We start from the raw sequence: 19,056 nt of genomic DNA, 5'->3' as shown, positions 1-19,056 counted from the left end.
CACTAACCTTTTGAGATGCGATTTCAGAGGCTACTAGGACCATATATGCAATTATTATAAATATACATGGCTATTGTAAAGACAATAAGATGTGACTTTTCACATATATATGTATATATATTTGTATATAGTCATTTTTATTATTTTTATTGTACAATCATTAGCATCAGGTGCATTATACAACTATAATCGTTATTTCCAGAACCTTTTTATCATTGTAAACCTTGCATGTATTAAACAATTATCTTCTCATTCTCTCTCCCCCTACCTTCTAGAAAGTTCTATTTGTTTTTTTGTTTTGTTTTGGTTTGGGGTTTTTTTTTTTTTTTTTTTTTTTTTTTTTTTTTTTTTTTTGCCTTTTTAAAAGATTTATTCCTAGCTGGGCAGTGGTGATGTACACCTTTAATCCCAGCATTTGGGAGGTAGAGACAGGTGGATCTCTGAGTTCCAGGCCAGCCTGGTCTACAGAGAAGGTTCCAGGACAGCCAGGGTTACACAAAAAACCTTTTTTAAAAAAAAAACAAAAAGCAAAAACAAAAAATAAGTAAGTAAATAAAACAATAAAAAGTATTGTTTTTTAAAAACTTTTTATTCATTTTATTTTTACTTTTTCACTTGTTAAATTCTCTTTTTAATGTTTTTATTGATTCTTTGTGAGTTTCTCAACATGCACCCTGGTCCTGCTCATCTGCCCATCCTCTCATATCTGCCAGTCACCCTTGCAACCTCCCCCATATAAAAAATATACAAACAAAAAACAACGCTTAGAAGACATCTCAACGTGGAAGCTGTAGCCTGTCATAGCATGTCCCACAGTAGACACCCATGTCCTCACATCTTCACTTGCAGATGTTCATTGCATGAGTCAACAGATCTCTGGCTTCTGTGACACCAGCAATATCCATTGGATCTCCTGGTTATCCTGTTGTTGGCTTGTGTCATGGTGGAACAGCAGCATTGGCCCTTTCACATGCCCCAACTGTCCGCAGATGATATGATTTTAGGGTGGGCCAACTCAGCCCCGGATCTGGGCCTGGGTGGCAGTTAAGCTGGTCAGTGTGTGGAGGCTCTCCCTTATCTGCATCACCAGGGCGAGCTCTCCAGCACTGCTCAGACCAGGCCACCCAATGCCATCATTGGTGAAGGCAGAGTTAGCTCTTCTGCTCTCATGTCCTCAGGGCAGGCTCACAGGTACCCACGTCTCCAGGGCCAGCTCCACTGTACTGCCCAGTCTCCAGAGTGCTGCAGCCTAAGAGGGGCTGGACCAGTTCCCCCACTCACACCCTCAGGGCCGGCTCACCTGCATCTTTACCGTCAGGGCTAGCTCCACTGGGTTGCCCAAGTGTGAGGCTGAGCCCACTCTCCCAAGTGCTGCAGCTGGCAAGAGACAGGGTCAACTCACCTGCTCTCAGGACCCAAAGGCCAGCTCTCCAGACTGTTACGGGTGGTGAGGGAATGAGGGGTATCATACATAGACACACACACACACACACACACACACACACACACACATGCATGTGCACACATCTGCACAACCTTACTGCAGACAAGTGGTGGGAACCAGATCTTGTTCTTGGAGCCAGTTCACCTGTACTCCCTCTGCCCAGGCAAGGTGCAGAGCCCTCTCCTAAATGCTGATAGTGAGAGGTGAGGCCAGCTCTCTACAGCCAGTAAGGGCTGGATCAGTTATACCTAATCCCTGAACAACCTCATAGCCCCAGAAGCTACCTCAACCAGGGATGCCTCCATGTTCTCTAGTGGTAATGTGAGCCATGGACATCAAATCTGACCCCTACCACTGCTTAACCATCAACCTAGACAAGGCCTTCAGTCTCAGTTCAGGCTGGAACTTCAACACGGCCCCAAGTGGCCAGGCTGGCCACTCAATGGGATACTAAACTTTACCCACGAGTCTCCGGTTCCATCTCTCATCATAAGCACAAGCTGTCCCACTTCTCTTTCTCTCCCATCTGTCAATCACATACTCAAACATTGTGGTGGCTCCCACTACAAGCAGGCCACCTGGCTGATGAGCCTGGGGATGACATCCAGCAGCAAGCAGGTGTCTATGGCCTACCTGTGCCATGCACCAGAGGGAGGGTCTGTGGGTGGCATGGCAGTCCTCAGGTCTCTGTCTTCCTCCTCTGATGCTGCTCTGCAGGACGGTAGGTGGGGCTCTGTGTGTCTGTAATGGCAGAGAGCAGGTCTGTGGGTGTCTGGATTTTTGTGTCCCAGGCATAAAACAGCTTTGGCCACCAAAGCCAAGCATCAAGCTAGGACTGCCATTGGCTCTGCCCCTGACTCACCACCAACAAGGTGTCTCTTTGCCCATTGTGAGCAGGGGGTAGGGGTCATTTTATTGTATGTATGTTTTGCCTGCATGTATGTATGTATTCCACATGAGTGCCTAGTGCCAAGGAAGACAGAAGAAGCCATTGATTTCTGGAAACTGGAGTTATGGATGGTTAGGAACCATTTTGTGGGTGTTTGGAATTGAACCCAAGTCCTCTGTAAACACATCAATAGCGCTTAACTGCCGAGCCATCTCTCTAGATCCCTAAAAGACCTATTCTTGTTGCAGGGTATTTGACCACACTATGAACCCTGAGATTGTGTTGTTTACTGGAAAAACCTGTTTCTAGTTGTGGTGTGGCTCAGCTTTAGTGCACACCTTTAATCCCAAACAAGGAAGGTAAAATTAGTTTGTAGAAGGAAGCACCCATGTTTAAAAGTGATATTTAATTGAGAGGCAGATGAAGTGATGAATCAGAGAAAGATTTGATAGACTAAGTAAGATATGCCCAACTCTCACTAGAGAGGGAAGGGGAGCTACTTAAAAGAGCAATGCAGAGAGAGAGGGTTGGGAGGGAGAAGGAGAGGGAGGGGGAGGGGGAGGGGGAAGGAGGAGGGGGAGGGGAAGGGGGAAGGGGAGGGGAAGGGGGAGAGGGAGGGGAAGGGGGAGAGGGAGGGGAAGGGGGAGAGGGAGGGGAAGGGGGGAGAGGGAGGGGAAGGGGGAGAGGGAGAGGGAGAGGGAAAGAGGGGGAGGGGGAGGGAGAGGGAAAGAGGGGGAGGGGGAGGGAGAGGGAAAGAGGGGGAGGGGGAGGGGGAAGGGGAGGGGAAGGGGGAGAGGGAGGGGAAGGGGGAGAGGGAAAGGGAGAGGGTGAGGGAGAGGGAGAGAGAGAGGGAGAGGGAGAGGGAGAGGGAGAGGGAGAGGGAAAGAGGGACAGGGAGAGGGGGAGAGGAAGGGGGAGGGGAAGGGGAAGGGGGAGAGGGAGAAGGAGAGCGAGGAGGAGAGGGAGGAGAGGGAGGAGAGGGAGGAGAGGGAGGAGAGGGAGAAGAGGGAGAAGAGGGAGAAAGAGAGAGAGAGAAAAAAAAGACAGGTTTACTGGGAGAGTTACAGAGACAAGTTGAAGAGAGAATAAGCTAGACATAGGTGAAGACAGAATAAGCCAGAGAATGAGAAGAAGCCAGAAGATTAGAACAGATTGCTAGTTTGAGGTCAAGCAGAACAATTTAGTCAGATGCCTCCAAGAGAGAAGCCAGACTGAATCAGTCTGCTTGGAGAGGAGTTTGGGCCAGAACAGCTGAGTTGAACCAGCCAGAGCTCAGAAAGAGCAAGAAAGGGTGAACTTATTCAGCAGTAAGTCTCAGAGACTGAAAACATTCTAGGCCTAGATAAGATTGTATGGAGTGAGAGGCTTCCAGGACTAGGGCTAGGTTAGCAGATCGAGGCAGTAAGCCTCGGAGATGACAGTTACTTCAGGCAAATAAAAGTTACTGTTACATCTTATTATTCTTTTTGATTACGTGTGTGTCTGTGTGTAGGTATTTGTGCATGAGTGCAGATCCCCTCAGAGTTCAGAGGAGCTGGAGCCCCCTGAAGCTGGACTCAGAAGTTTGTGAGTTGCTTGATGTGGACGTTGGAAATTAAACTGGGATCCTCTCTGGAAGAAGAGTACATGCTCTTAACTTCTGAGTCACCTCCAGAGCCCTGGGAACTTCTCTTTTACTTTCTATTTTAGATACCACGAATAAGTGGAATCATGATTTTTTTTTAAATGTTGCATGGCTTATGGTTTTCAAGATTCATCTATGATGTATCATATATCAGAAGTTCATTCCTTTTTATGACTAAACAATACTCTAATACGTATCCACGCATGTGTATGTTTAACACACAAGTCATGCATGTGGTGGGGTTGATTTTATTGGAGTTTAATTTTTTCTGTTTACTATTAATTGGTGCATGAATATGTACTGTTGACATTTCTGTACCAGAACATCCATGTGGAGGTCAAAGGACAACTTGCAGGAGTTGGTTCTCTCTTATTGTGTGAGTTTTGGGGACTGAACTCAGGTTGTCAGGTCTGGTGGCAAGTGCCTTTGCTCACTTAGCCATTTTACCATCGGTCTTAGTTGGACTTTTACTGCTGTGAAGAGACACCATGACCAAGACAACCCTTATAAGACCAACATTTAATTGGGGCTGGCTTACAGGTAGAGGTTCAGTCCATTATCATCAAGGCAGGAATGTGGCTGCATCCAGGCAGGCATGGTAGAGGAGGAGCTGAGAGTTCTACATCTTCATCTGAAGGCTGCTAGCAGAATACTGGCTTCCAGGCAGCTAGGATCAGAGTCTTAAAACCCACACCCACAGTGACACACCTACTCCAACAAGGCCACACCTTCTAATAGTGCCACTCCCTTGGCTGAGCATATACAAACCATCACACCATTCCTAAAAATGTTAACACCATACTTATGTGGTTTTGGTAATGATGATATTAGCAAACATATTACTATCAGTCACACAAATCTACTACATACGATTCTATACAGCATATGATGTTGTATGCTTTTGTTTTGTTGTTTGTGTGTTTTATTTCTGTTTTCTTTTATTCAAGATAGGGTCTCTCTACATAGCCCTGGCTGCCCTGGGACTCAGTATGTTTGCCAGGATCAATACAGTTGTAGTTGCCAGGATACAGCGACATTTGTAAGCTATACAGAGTACACCAGATCAATGTTTAAGAGCATCTGTCTTGTCAAGCTTCCATGCTTCCTTGACTACCAAGGGAACATCCAGAGAAGCACAAAGAGGCTTGAATGCTTCACTGCCTGAGGGAGTGCCTCAGTTTCTCAGGAACTGAAAGGCACACAGTGCCCCAGGAGCCACAGACTCCAACCTGACAACCCTATGATGCACACCTCTCCTGGCAGCTAACCTAGACCATCTCCATGGTTCCCTGCAACTTGTTCTTGTAAAGGATCTAGGTTTGATTCCAAGGACTTGCATGGTGGCTCACAACCATAGCTAACTATAGTTCCAAGGGTCTGACTCCCTGATCTGACTTCCACAGACAGACACATTCAGACAAAATATTCATACACATAAAAAATATACATCTTTTAAGGAAGGGAATATCTTTAACCTGCTTTTGGCATTAAGATGTGGCTCCCCTTATACAATTAGTCAGGAAATGTTCCTCCATGTCCATTTTCTGTCTGTCTGTCTGTCTGTCTGCCTGTCTGCCTGCCTGCCTACCTACCTATCTATTTTTGGCTTTTTGAGACAGGGTTTTACTCTGTAGCTCTGGCTGTCCTGGAACTCAATCTGTGGACCAGGCTGGCTTCAAACTCATAGAGATCCTCTTGCTTTTGCCTCCCTGGTACAGGGATAAAAAGCATGTACTGCCACTGCCTGGCCTATTTCTTTAAAAAAAAAATATAGACAATCAGCATCATTTCCCTTAAATGTCTGATATGCTTCATTAGTGAAATTGTCTATTTTAACCGTTTTGTTGTTGGGAATGTATTTGGGGAATGAATTTGGTTATTTTTGTTCATTTGTTGAGAGAGGATATCTCTATTTAGCTTAGCCTGATCTCAAACTCATGATCCTCTGGCTCAGCCTCCTAACTGCTGAGATTACAGGCTTGTACCACTATATTTGGTTCACTCTATTTTTCAATGTTATAACAAAATATTTGAGGTAGGATAACCTATAAAGTAAAAAAATTTTTTTAAGCCCACAGTTTTGGAGGCCAAAAGTTCAAATAGAATTGTAAGGTTCTGGTGCAGACCCTCAGGCTCATCTCCAAAGAGGAAGCAGGAGGTTGACTGGGGTCCCATAATTCCTTCCAAACACACTCCCCTGATAGACCCTGATAGACCTGAGGACCTTCCATCACTGAAGATCAAATCTCCAACACATAAGACAAAAAAGGATCCAGGCAGTGACTGGAGAGATGACTCAGTGGTTAGCACACACTGCGTTTGCAGAGGACCTGAGTTCGATTCCCAGCATCCACATCAGGCAGTTCACAACCACCAATAACTCCTGCTCCAGAAGCATCCAGCGCCTCTGGCACATGAACATACACAGTCACATGCACCATAACAGATACATAATTTAAAGTAAAATAAATGTTAAAAACAATCAGACAACAGTATTCTATGTTCATGGTGCTTTCTGCTGAGAGAATTATTGATTCGACATCTAAGACAAGCAAAGATTCATTTAAGTTATCTTTTCCTTTCTATGTGAGTTTCAGTAAACAATGTTTGTAAATGTGCAGATATTTAAACATTATATGCAGGCATATAATTTGTAGGATTCCTTTATTATCATTTAAAAAGATCATTTTACCTATTTAAGAAAGTGGCTGGGCCATAGTAGCACACGCTTTTAATCCCAGCATTTCGGAGGCAGAGGCAGGCAGATCTCTGGGAGTTCGAGGCTAGCCTGATCTACAGAGAGTGTTCCAGGACAGCCAGGGCTACACAGAGAAACCCTGTCTTGAAAAACCAAAAGGAGGAGGGAGGGGAAGGAGGGGAAGGAGGAAAGGGAGGGGAAAGAAAGGAAGGGGGAAAGGGAGGGAGAGGGGATGGGGAGGCGGAGGGAGGGAGGGAAGGGGGAAACTAGCTTCTTTTTAATAACAAGAATGCTAATTGCTTTAGGAAGTGTAAAGGAAAACGAAGAGGTGTAACCTGGGGGTGAAATTTATGATTGAACAAAATCCCAGCATCCATGCTAACTGTTGGAGCTTTTTGTTTTGTTTTGCTTTTTTTTTTTTTTTTTTTTGCTCTTAATATCTTGCTGTGGTGACCTCTTTCTTAATAATAAATACAAAAAGATTGTATTTTTTAGCAAAAAATAAAAACATTTTTTTTGTTTGCTACTTGGTGATGACATCTTAGGAGGGGTTAATTTTTTTTGTTTGTTTGTTTTTGTTTTTTCCAGACAGGGTTTCTCTGAGTAGCCCTGGCTGTCCTAGAACTCACTCTGTAGCCCAGGCTGGCCTCGAACTCAGAAATCTGCCTGCCTCTGCCTCCCAAGTGCTGGGATTAAAGGCTGGGATTAAAGGTGTGTGCCACTACTGCTCGGCATGGGGGGGGTGTTTTGGATTTTTGTGTTTTGAGGCAGGCTGTCTTTAATTCACTTTATAGCAGAAGGTGGCCTTGAACTCCCAATCTTCCTGCCTCTGCCTCCAGGATTACAGGCATGTGCCTCCATACCCAACCTTGTCTTAGAGCTTTTCACTCAAAAAGAATTTACAGTTTCATTCCCAGGTAGTAGAAAGTGACCAGGCTCATGAAATGTGAGAGCTTCTCTGACCAAGCATGTTGCACATGCTTTTCAATAATGAAATTGTATGAGCTTCACTCCGTTGCCCACGGTAGGTCTATGTCTCTCCAGTTTGAATGGATTCAGCTCATCCTGGTGCTGAAGGCGTGGTGGCCCTGGGATCCTGGAATAGCTGCTTGCTCACAGCTCAGCAGCCTAGGAAGCAGACACTGTAAGACCCACCCACGAAAGGAGGACCTCCCTCAAGCCTCAGAAATTCGCAGTCACCCAATAACTCACAAGACATTATTCTTGATGCAACAGCATGAGGTATATTTTGGTGTCAGTTGACTGAGGCCGAGACTCATGACCCATGCAGAGAGAGAGGAGTGTCGACCCCATTGGCTGGGAGTGGAGGGCTTATATAGGACCACAAACCAAGGGGGGCTGAGGGGGTTACCAAGGAAACATAACATAAAAATAGTAGAAAGTCTTAAAAGGTCCTAACCCAAACTGAGTCAAGGTCATGTGGAAAACATCTTATACACTTATCTTTTGTTAAGGATGTAACCTCGCCCAACCATTTATCTTGTGGTCAACCATTTCCTGGGACCACCCAGATGACTTGCATCTTTCTTTGAGGTTAGGAATGTGTCTTCCTGCTTTGGGCCTTCCCCACCCGCAGGTGGGTTCTCTTCCCTGAGGTCCGAGGAATGTTAATCCAGCAAGTGTCCTCTGACTCAGGGATAATGTACTCCTCCCAGAATGTATCCCGGGGCAATGAAGGCCTGAAATCTTACATTCAGTTCCACTTCCTTGGGACTGGTGAACCTGCATTCTTTTGCTCAGGTCTAGGGGTCATAAACTTTCTGTATTTTTCATAAGTTTTCTATATCTTTCAACACCAGGGGGTGTTTTGCCCATATTATTTCAGGTTTTGATGATGTCATCATTGTTAGAAGAGGTAGTTTAGTCTAGCTATTTTTTAGTGGTTGCATTAGTCATGTAAAGAATCTGTTTTTGCTGGGAATGGTCTGCATGCCTTTAATCCCAGCATTCAGGAGGCAGAGGCAGGCATATCTCTGTGACTTCAAGGCCAGCCTGGTTTACATGATGAGTTCTAACCCAGCAAGGTCTACATAGTGAGATCCTGTCACAAAAGCAAACAAACAACAGCACCAATAATAAAAAATATCTGCTTTTGATTTTAATGGAAAATAAGTTTCTATTACACATGTCTTTCAGCATCTAAGACAACTGCCTACATCTCTAATGACAGTTTAAGGTCAGAAAATTTGACTAGCCTTGCTATTTGCTACGCTTATATATTTAATGTGTTTGTGTGTGTGTGTGTGTGTGTGTGTGTGTGTGTATGTGTGTGTACATGTGCCATGCCACATGTTAGAGGACAGTTTTCAAGAGTCAGTTTCCTCCTTCAGTGTTCTGGGACTGAACTCAAATTATCAAGGTTGGCAGCAGACACCTTTACCTGCTTCACCATCTCATCGCCCCTCCCTCACTATTCTGAGGACTGATTCTCCTCAGGCTAAATTCTCCTGCTTCAGACAGGCCAACAAGGCACATGTGCAGAAGCTGATGATGAAGATGAGTGTCGAGAGCCAACAGCTGACATTTCTCGTGTAAGGATCTTCAATCTGGTGAAGGTCAGTAGCAGCTCCTATTTGTTAAGCGTTGAATACTGGTGACAGTTAAGACCTTGATGGGGTAAGATCATCCAAAGAGGATGATAATGGAGAAGGGCCGAAGGCCAACTAAGGAACCTTGACAGACATCAGACAGCTGTGACAGAGAAGAAGAAGATGAAAAGAATTCAAAAAAACATGGTGCTTCGTGTCACAGGGGAGGGTTGAGGAAAAGCAAATAATCGATGATATTAGTGGAGTGTCTTGCAAAGTGAGGTCTGAAGGAGAGCCAAAGCACTTGGCAGCCAGGGGGTCACTGTTGACCTTATCCAATAGTGTGGTAGGCTGAGAGGCCAAAAGGCAGAGCACACAGTGAATGAGGAACAAAGTAAAAACACCAGCCTCCATCATATTATCCTGCCAAGAGTTTGATCAAAGAGGGTGGAGAAATGGTCCAGAAGAGCACAGAGCACATAGCTCTTCCTGAGGACACAAGATCAGTTCCCAGCATGCACATAGGACAGCTTACAACTTCGGGTAACTCCAGCTCCAGGGCTCTGATGCCCTCTTCTGATCTCCATGGGCACTCACACACATAAATACACATGGATACACATTCACTCATACACATAAGTGGAGAAATAAGTAAACAAGTCTAAAGTTTAAAAGTCTGGGGGTGCTGGAGAGACAGCGCAGAGGATAAGAGCACTTGCTGCTCTTGCAGAAGGGCCTGGATTCTGTTCCACCTACCAACATGGCAGCTCACAAATATTCCAGTTCCAGATCCTGGGGATCCAACTCCCTCTTCTGACTCTGAAAGTACCAAGCATACACATGGTGCACATACATACTTTCAAGGAGACACTGAGATATACACCACGTTCTCCTCTAAGTCACACATCAAATAGGACAATCATCTATCAATGCTCCATGGGGCTGGGAACTTCTCACTGGGTGAAGAATCAGATCATCCCATGCATCAGAAAATTTACACAGATGAGAAACCCCATAATTATGATAACTGTTTCTTTTTGTAATTTATTTTTTATTTTATGTGCAATGGTGTTTTGCCTACACATATGTCTGTAAGAAGGTGTCAGAATCTCTGGAACTGGTGTCACAGACAGTTGTGAGATGTGCCCTTCCCAGCCTTGAGCAGTCTGAACAGACCTTGCTTGCCAAACAGGACTTTAACTCCTAGGTGAATCCAGCTGCTTTGTTTACACTTACAACTTCCTACAGGACTTTAACACCTAGGTGAAGCCAGCTACTTATGGGGCCATAAAGCCATTGCCAAGCCAGAGGAATCCATTTCTGAACTTATCCAAGCAACCACAGGAAGTGCAGGACTGGACCTCAGTTCCACCAGCTACACAGTACTGACCCCAGAAATGGGAGTTCAGATGCTGCCTACAGGAGTTTTGGGCCCTTGCCTCCAGGGACATGGGGATCAGTTCTGGGCTGAAGCAACATTATTGTAAAAGGATTACAGATTTATCCAGGTACTATAGATAATGATTATGGGAGTAATTAAAATCATGACTGCTTTCCCCCATGGCATTATAACTATACCTGCTGGCAAAAAAAAAAAAAAAAAAAAAAAAAAAAAAAAAAAAAAAAAAAAAAAAATTGCTCAACTTGTTTTAGTTCCTTTGCATCCACTACTTTTCAAATTTGTTAAGAGTAAGAGAGAACAAGATGGCTTTGGTTCCTCTGATGTGTACTGGGTTCAATCCATTGCTAGCAAGAGACCTAATCTTAAGTTAATAATTGAAGAAAAAAGTTTTGAAGAATTAATAGATACTGGGGCCAATGTAACAATTATTAGCAGACAAGATTGACCTTCAACTTAGCCTTTATCTGATACTCTCACTCACCTTCATGGGATTGGTTATGTCAATAACCCAAAACAGAGTTCTAAACTTCTAACCTGGAGAGATGAAGAGGGCAATTCAGGACAAATTCAATCTATTACCCTCTAGGGAAGAGATCTTTTGTTGCAAATGGGTCTTATGATGAAGTAGTGACTAAATGAATGTTAAGACAAGGATTTTTGCCTGGTCAAGGGCTTGGAAAAGAAGGACAAAGCATTAGGACATTTGAAAGGCCTAAGATTCATTCTAACACTAGAGGATTGGGGTATTTTCCATAATGGCCACTATCTTGCCTACATCCCATGTTGATAAAATTTAATGGCTTAATAATGTCCCAGTGTGGGTTGATCAGTGGTCTTTATGAAGAAGAAGAAGAAGAAGGAGAAGAAGAAGAAGGAGAAGAAAGAAGAAGAAGAAGCTGCCTCATCACTTGTGCAGGAGCAATTAGAGGTAGGACACATAGTAGAATCCCAGTCACCTTGGAACACTTCGAGCTTTACAACCTAGGCTTCCATCTCCAGTAGCCATTTCTAAAGGATATTATAAAATAGTAGTGGATTTGAAAGATTGTTTCTTTACTATTCCTTTCACATCCTCAGGATTGTGAAAGCTTTGCTTTCAGTGTTCCTTCTATTAATTTTAAAGAGCCAATGAAAAGGTATTACTAGATAGTTCTTCCTCAGGGTATGGCCAGTAGTCCTACATTATGTTAAAAATTTATGCCACAAGCCATTCAGCCTCTAAGACAGCAACGGCCAATGATATATACATCATCCATTACATGGATGATGTCCTACTAGCAGGAAAAGATCTTCAGGACTTGCTTTTATGTTATAGAGATTTACAACAGTCATTAGCTGATAAAGAACTACAAATAGCTCTCGAGAAGGTACAAACTCAGGATCCTTATAATTATTTAGGCTTTAGGATTACAGATCAAGCTGTTTGTCCCCAGAAAATAATCATCTGCAGGGACAGTTTAAAAACTTTAAGTGATTTTTCAAAAGCTGTTAGGTGATATCAATTGGCTTTGCCCCTATTTAAAGCTTACTATGAGAGAATTGAAACCCCTATTTGATATTCTCAAAGGGAATGCTGTTCCTATCTCCCCAGAAAGATTGTTGGCCTTACAACAAGTAGAAAGAGCTATTGAAAAACAATTTGTTACTTATATGGATTATTCTTTGCCTCTACTATTGTTGGGTTTTTTGTTTTGTTTTGTTTTTTTTGGTTTTTTTTTGGTTTTATGAGACAGGGTTTCTCTGTGTAAGCCTGACTGTCCTGGAACTCACTCTGTAGACCAGACTGGCCTTGAACTCAGAAATCCGCCTGCCTCTGCCTCCCAAGTGCTGGGATTAAAGGCAAGTGCCACCACTGCCAGGCCAATTGTTGATTTTTAATACAACTCATACACCTACAGGATTGTTGTGGCAAAAGGCTCCTCTCATGTGGATACATTTAAGGATATCCCCTAAATGTAACATCCTGCCATATTATGAGGCAGTAGCCCATATGATTATACTTGGAAGGACACGGGCACTGATTTATTTTGGCAAAGAACCAGACATCATTATTCATCATTATTCAGCCTTTTCATGCAGATCAGAATACTTGGTTAAAACAACATAGTACAGATTGGTTGCTTGCTCAAATAGGATTTAATGGCATTATAGACAATCATTATCCTCAATATAGATTAACACAATTGTTAAATGTACATAAGGTTATATTTCCTAACCTAACATCTTTGCAGCCTCTACATGATGCTCTTTTAATTTTTACTGACAGCTCCACTAAAGGACAAGCAGGATATCTCATAAATAATCAACAGGTAGTCATAGAGACTCCTGGGCTCTCTGCTCAGCTAGCAGAACTGACAGCAGTTTTTCAGTCATGATGTAAATCATGCTTTTAATCTTTTTACTGATAGTCTCTATGTGGCTCAGTCTGTTCCTCTGTTGGAAACTTGTGATACATTTCATTTCAGTACACCAGCTAAATCTCTGTTTTCACAACTACAAAACATCATTCTTATCCGAAAAAAATCCCTTTTATATTGGTCATATATGAGCTCATTCTGATCTTCCTAGACCTTTAACTACAGGCAATGATCACACTGACAGAGCTTTAATAGGAGAAGCCTTAATTTCAGATCCTGTTGTATTGGCTAGATGTGATCATGGTAAATTTCATCTCTCTAGTCACACCTTAAGGCTCCCACATAAGATCACTAAGGAGCAGGCTAGAATGATTGTAAAACAATGTCCTAACTGTTTTACATTATCTCCAGTCCCTCATTTATGAGTTAATCCAAGAAGCCTTATTCCCAATCATATTTGGCAAATGGATATAACTCATGCAGAATTTGGAAAATTGAAATATATACATGTCTATATTGACACTTGTTCAGTATTCCTTTTTGCTTCTCTACATATGGGAGAAGCTTCTAGAAATGTAATTGAGCATTGCTTACAAGCCTTTAATGCTATGGGATTGCGTAAAGTCATCAAGACCAATAATGGGCCAGCTTATATGGGAAACAACTTTACATCATTTTGTAAGGAATTTGATATTGAACATAAAACTGGAATCCCTTATAACACAATGGGACAAGGAATTGTTGAACATGCACATCACACTCTGAAAAATTGGCTTTTAAAAACAAAAGAGGGGGAGTTATACCCTCCAAGATCACCAAAAGCACACCTTGCTTTTGTCTTATTTGTTTTAAATTTTTTGCAAACTGATACTAAATGTCAGTCTGCAGTAGATTGCTACTGGCATCCAGTCACTTCCAGCTCATTTGCCAAGGTCAATGGAGACCCCCTAACTAATACTTGGAATGGTCCCAACCCTGTTTTCATTTGGGGTTGTGGTTCTATCTGTGTTTTTTCACAAAAAGAAAATGGAGCCCAATAGTTGCCTGAAAGATTGGTTCATCAAATGAACATGGATCCTGAGCCTAATGATTATGATACTAATGATGAAGACAGCTCAAAATCCCTATCAGCCAGCTGAGTTAACCTAGAGTATTGTCTCCACTCTTACTGAAGAGTAAGTGTTTTTGTTTTATGTTTTTTGTTTTTTATCAATACTCAAAGCCACCCACCATATACCTGGTGGCCAGATTTTGTGTTTGATCTTTGTCAATTAGCAGCTGGATTGGATAACTGGGACATTCCAGCTTACAACTTTATTTTCTACACTGCTTGGACCATTAATTATAATCTTGTTGCTTTCAAATTTTGAACCTTGAATCTTAAACAAATTGGTTGCCTTCACACAGGATCACGCTCAGCAAGTTCAGCTATTCACCATGACAGTTATCCATCACTATGAAGAAATGCATTGAACACATATCCATATGTCCTTTGTGGCTTTGGTCTATATGGGAAAGAGTATGCTAGCCGGGCGGTGGTGGCACACGCCTTTAATCCCAGCACTTGGGAGGCAGAGGCAGGCGGATTTCTGAGTTCGAGGCCAGCCTGGTCTACAGAGTGAGTGTCAGGACAGCCAGTGAAAGGTCCAGGACTCCCCAGAAGGGAGGTCCACTTAAGTCACAGGATAGCACGTACCCAAAGGACACACGAGAGACCGTCTTGCTGTAAAGTACATGAGGTAGTTTATTAAATCAGAGCTCTAGGCCAGCCCATATCCCCATATCTCACATAGGGGATAGAGGGACTGACCCCATGGCTCGGGAGTCTAGCGCTTGAATATGGGTGGGGAGGGGAAAAAGCAAACTTTCGCGCGGGCACACAGGATTGGTTGTTTTACTTTTTTTCAACACTAGCAGGCTGTACCATGGGGGCAGGATGTAGTCCCTCCCTTGGCCAGTCAGTTTCTGGGATGTTCTTAACAGGCCTTGTCTTGTAACTCCCCCTCCTCTGTAACTAATTAGATGGGCCCAAACCTGCTGGCAGGCACTTTTAACTATTTAGGTTAGGGAAAGGGCCCTGTTATTATTATTAGTTTCGGCCTATTTCAAAAATTCTCTTTTATTAGGACTACACAAAGAAACCCTGTCTCGAAAACAACAACAACAACAACAACAAAGAGTATGCTATAGAAGACTGGTAGTCAGAGACTGGTAAGAGCATTCTTGAGCTCTTATAGACCTAGGCATACATCAATGCTATGTATGTTCTCCTTGATGGGTAATAAGGAGCAATATAGACACCGACCTAAGACAGGTATGGTCACCTGGCCACTCTTTGCCATACATGGGATTATAGAAAACAAGTAAATCTTGTGTGTCCCAATTCAGCTACTTGTACTGCCCATTGTAAAAAAAAAAAAAACTAAAAAGGGGGAATTGACCCTTCCTGCCTTGAGCAGTCTGAACAAACCTTGATTGCCACACAGGACTTTAACACCTAGGTGAAGCCAGCTGCTTTGTTTACACTTGCAACTTCCTGCAAGAACTTAGAAGAAGAGACTGCCTGCTGAGCCTGCTTTGCAACATTACCCAGCTGAAACAAAGGATGGGTTCAGGTAGGCTTTCCCTATATATACAAGTGCTGAATATTAAACTTTGAGCCTTGATCAGAAAACTTTGAGATCAGCTGAGTGAGTAGATAATTATGATTCCCCTAAAACAAGAGATTGTATTTAGTGCTGTCTAGGAAGGGGTGAGCATTTATGAGGACTCTGAGGACATGGTACAGGGGAGTCAGTAATGACAGGACATAAGGAATGTTGTATCTGAGTTAAATCAATAACCTCAGAAGTCCCAGAATTTCATGGGAGCTGTTAGGCTCCCAAGGCGCTGTCCCAAAGGCTTACATGAAAAGCATGGACTCCAAAAGGGAATGTCTGCCTTCACTATGAAGCAGAGCACAGTTCCCCAAGAGCTGGGGAAAGAAGTCATGGAGATGAACCCTGTTGGTCATTACTATGTATTACCTACCTGTTCTTTCTGGGCATTAGCACCTATTGCTAAAGCACCCCACCCTTTTCATTGTTAATGGGAAGAGGAGAGGGGTGTTCAGTGAGGTGAGGTGCTAAGCCAGTCTCAGGGATCTGCTCTGTGTCTGCTGACTGGAATTAAAACTCACACGGAGGAAGTCAAGGGATGTGTCAAAGACCAAAGTCCCTAAAGATGAGGAAAGAAAGTCTCCCTTCTCAGTCCTGTTTCCCAGGAGCCCTTAAACACTGTTTTTCTGTGGAGCCGAAGCAGTGACAGGCTTGGTGACTTCCTGAGGTGGGGTTTGGAGTGAGCCTGTCCTCATGAGTTTTAAGCAGACACTGCATGAGAACCTCTGCTTGACATCACTACCCTCCCCATCTCCACAGAGGGCCCTGGCTAGCACTGAAGCCCCTCTGGGGGCCTCACAACCAACGTGGCAACTCACTGTAGTGTCTCACAGTTGTAAAGTCACCATAGCGCAGAGGATAAGAGAGGCGCCTGGACATTTTGCTAGCAGAGGGCCAGTGGGGATATCATTGATAGAATTATCATTTTAGGGAGAAAATGCTTTTATTCTCATAGTGAGAATTTTGGTTTCTCTAAAAACCCAGTAATGTTATGTGGATCTGTTTTTGTTTTAATCCCAGGTGTGGAATATGGGACTACTTCAGAGTGTCCACAGCCACTGACCATGATTGTCTTGTGTGATTTTTGCCAGATGAAGTTGGTTTACATTTGGCACTCTGGGGATGCTTCAGAAGGTGTATAAATGCCAGAGCCCCAAGAGAGACAGAGGCTGTTCCTGTGGTTTGTCAAGTGATTGTGAGCAAGGAGATCAGAAGAAGAAACTGGCTGTCTTGACAACGAAGATCAAACTGGTACCAAGGAACTTGATGCCCCTGATCAGCAGGAAGTAGTAAAGAGGTCTATGTCCCTTTCCCCTCTAGCTTTTCTCCTACCTAGGGTGGTGGTTTAGAAGGGATTGGGGTGGAGAAGGGTGGTAGATGAAAGAACTCAAAAAAGTAGCAAAAAAAAAAAAAAAAAAAAAAAGCCTCCAATATCTAGCTTTATTGCTAGTAAGTTTGTGCAAAGTGCTTAATCTTTGAGTCTACTTTTGTTTGTTTTTTTACAGAATGAGGACACTGGGCTAACTGATTTCCAAATTTTCAGCCCTGAGAGTCTGTGTTTTTAGATGGATTCTTTTCTCATGCCACTGCTGCAGAATGCAACTAATGCCTTTGAAGCAACTAATTTAATGTTAAGCTTTGAAGTCCTTAATTGTTATCCCCTGAAAATATTGTTTGACTTACAGTTTGTCCAAATCAAAGTAACACAAATGGGGAGGAGGGACTTTTGAGTGTTTCTACCAGCTATGGGAGAGAAGCAGAGAGAGTAAGTAGGAGATGTCAGAGAAAAACGACAAAGGAAACTTTCTGGGAGAGATGTGAAGAGATAGGTTCAAGTGTATGGGGGAAAGGCTCAATTTTTATAGTGTGTGTTTGAAATATTTTCATATAAGCATATAAAATATTTCTTTCCACTGGTTCTGGGTGCACCGTACACTCCAGCTCCTTCAAGTGGGAAGTGTATTGCTGACAACAGGCAGATACAGATTACATAATTGAGGTTGCACTTAGTGCAACACTCCTGCAAGATAAGCTTCTGGAATTGGAGTAATTGTTTCAAAGGGCGTACGTAAAGAAAAAAGTCCAGCATGGATTTTGAAAAGCAGAATACTGTGGCAATTAAAAGCTAAGAGCTCCAGGGCTGGGAACAGAGCTCAGAAGTATAGAGTTCTTGCCTATCATGCGTAAGGTCCAAGGTCCTGAGTTCAATACCCAGTGCCAAAAACAGGCAAAAATGAAACGTGGAAGGAAGGAAAGAGGGAGGGGAATAGAGAGGGAGGAAAGGAGGTAAGGCAGGAGGGAGGGAGGGAGGGAGGGCAAGCTAGGAGCTTTATATTGTTGATCTGGCTGCTTCATTAACTAGTGCATAATCTTTGTTAATGTTTCTTACCTCCCCTGTAGCCTTTGTTACGAGTAAACAACAGAGTGCACATGACCCACAGAAAATGCTCAGTAATTTATTTTGTCAAATTGTTAGAAGGGACTGGAATTAGGAAAGGATCTAATCCTTTTCCTTACTCTTAGGGTCAAAGAAAAGTAAGTGACATCAGGGACACTGAGGGAGATTGAATTTAATGGTCTTTGTTTCCTTAGGTAAAAGATTACCATCTTTGGATTTGAGGAGACGGAGGACAGTCTTTTTTAACGTATGCTATGTGTAGGAGCGTTTGCCTACGTGTGTATATGCACCATGTGTATACCAAAGACAGGAGATGACATCAGGTCACATGGAAAGGGAGTTACAGAGGATTCTGAGCCACCACGTGGGTGTTGGGAACTGAACCTAGGTCCTTTTAGCAACTGCTCCTCATCTTCAGCCATCTCTGAGCTGCCATGAGGACAGTCTTTGAACTGTGAGTCTGGAATTTTGACTGACAATTTCCACAAGATCCTAAAGTCAGTCGAGATGATCCAGAACAGGAAGAATGCAAGCCAGGTGCCCAAATTTTAAAATGTGATCATGAAAGAGCCAGGTACATCTACCTGTAGTCACAGAGACTCAGGAGGCAGAGGCTTGAGGATGACTTGAGCTCTGAAGTTTGAGACTAGCCTGGACAACGTAGTGGGCAAGGTTAGAACAGTGTGGGTGCTGGAGCTAGCCCTAACCTAGGATGACAAGGAGGTATGATGGGGGAAGGGTGTCTGTGAGACACATGCAATCGATACCTCGAACTGAGGCCAGGAGCCCGCAGTGGAAAGCCGGAAGGCTGTCCTTGCAGAGGTGATTGGCATTTTGCAGCCGAGGAAGACAAAGTGACAGTAGATGGTCTCAGTGAGCTGGCTAGACCTGATGAAGGATTACTGAAGGTTTGACAGTAAGACTGAAAAATAGGGAGCAGAGGGCTGGAGATTCTGACAGGGGGCTGCTTTCCACTCCTAAAGTGAAAACCAAGACGATTGCCAGAGCTCACCCCAGGCATAGGCAAGAAGTGAGAAT

The sequence above is a fragment of the Arvicanthis niloticus genome, chromosome 1 (assembly GCF_011762505.2).
Source record: "Arvicanthis niloticus isolate mArvNil1 chromosome 1, mArvNil1.pat.X, whole genome shotgun sequence".
NCBI lineage: Eukaryota > Metazoa > Chordata > Mammalia > Rodentia > Muridae > Arvicanthis > Arvicanthis niloticus.
This window is presented reverse-complemented; position numbering follows the sequence as displayed.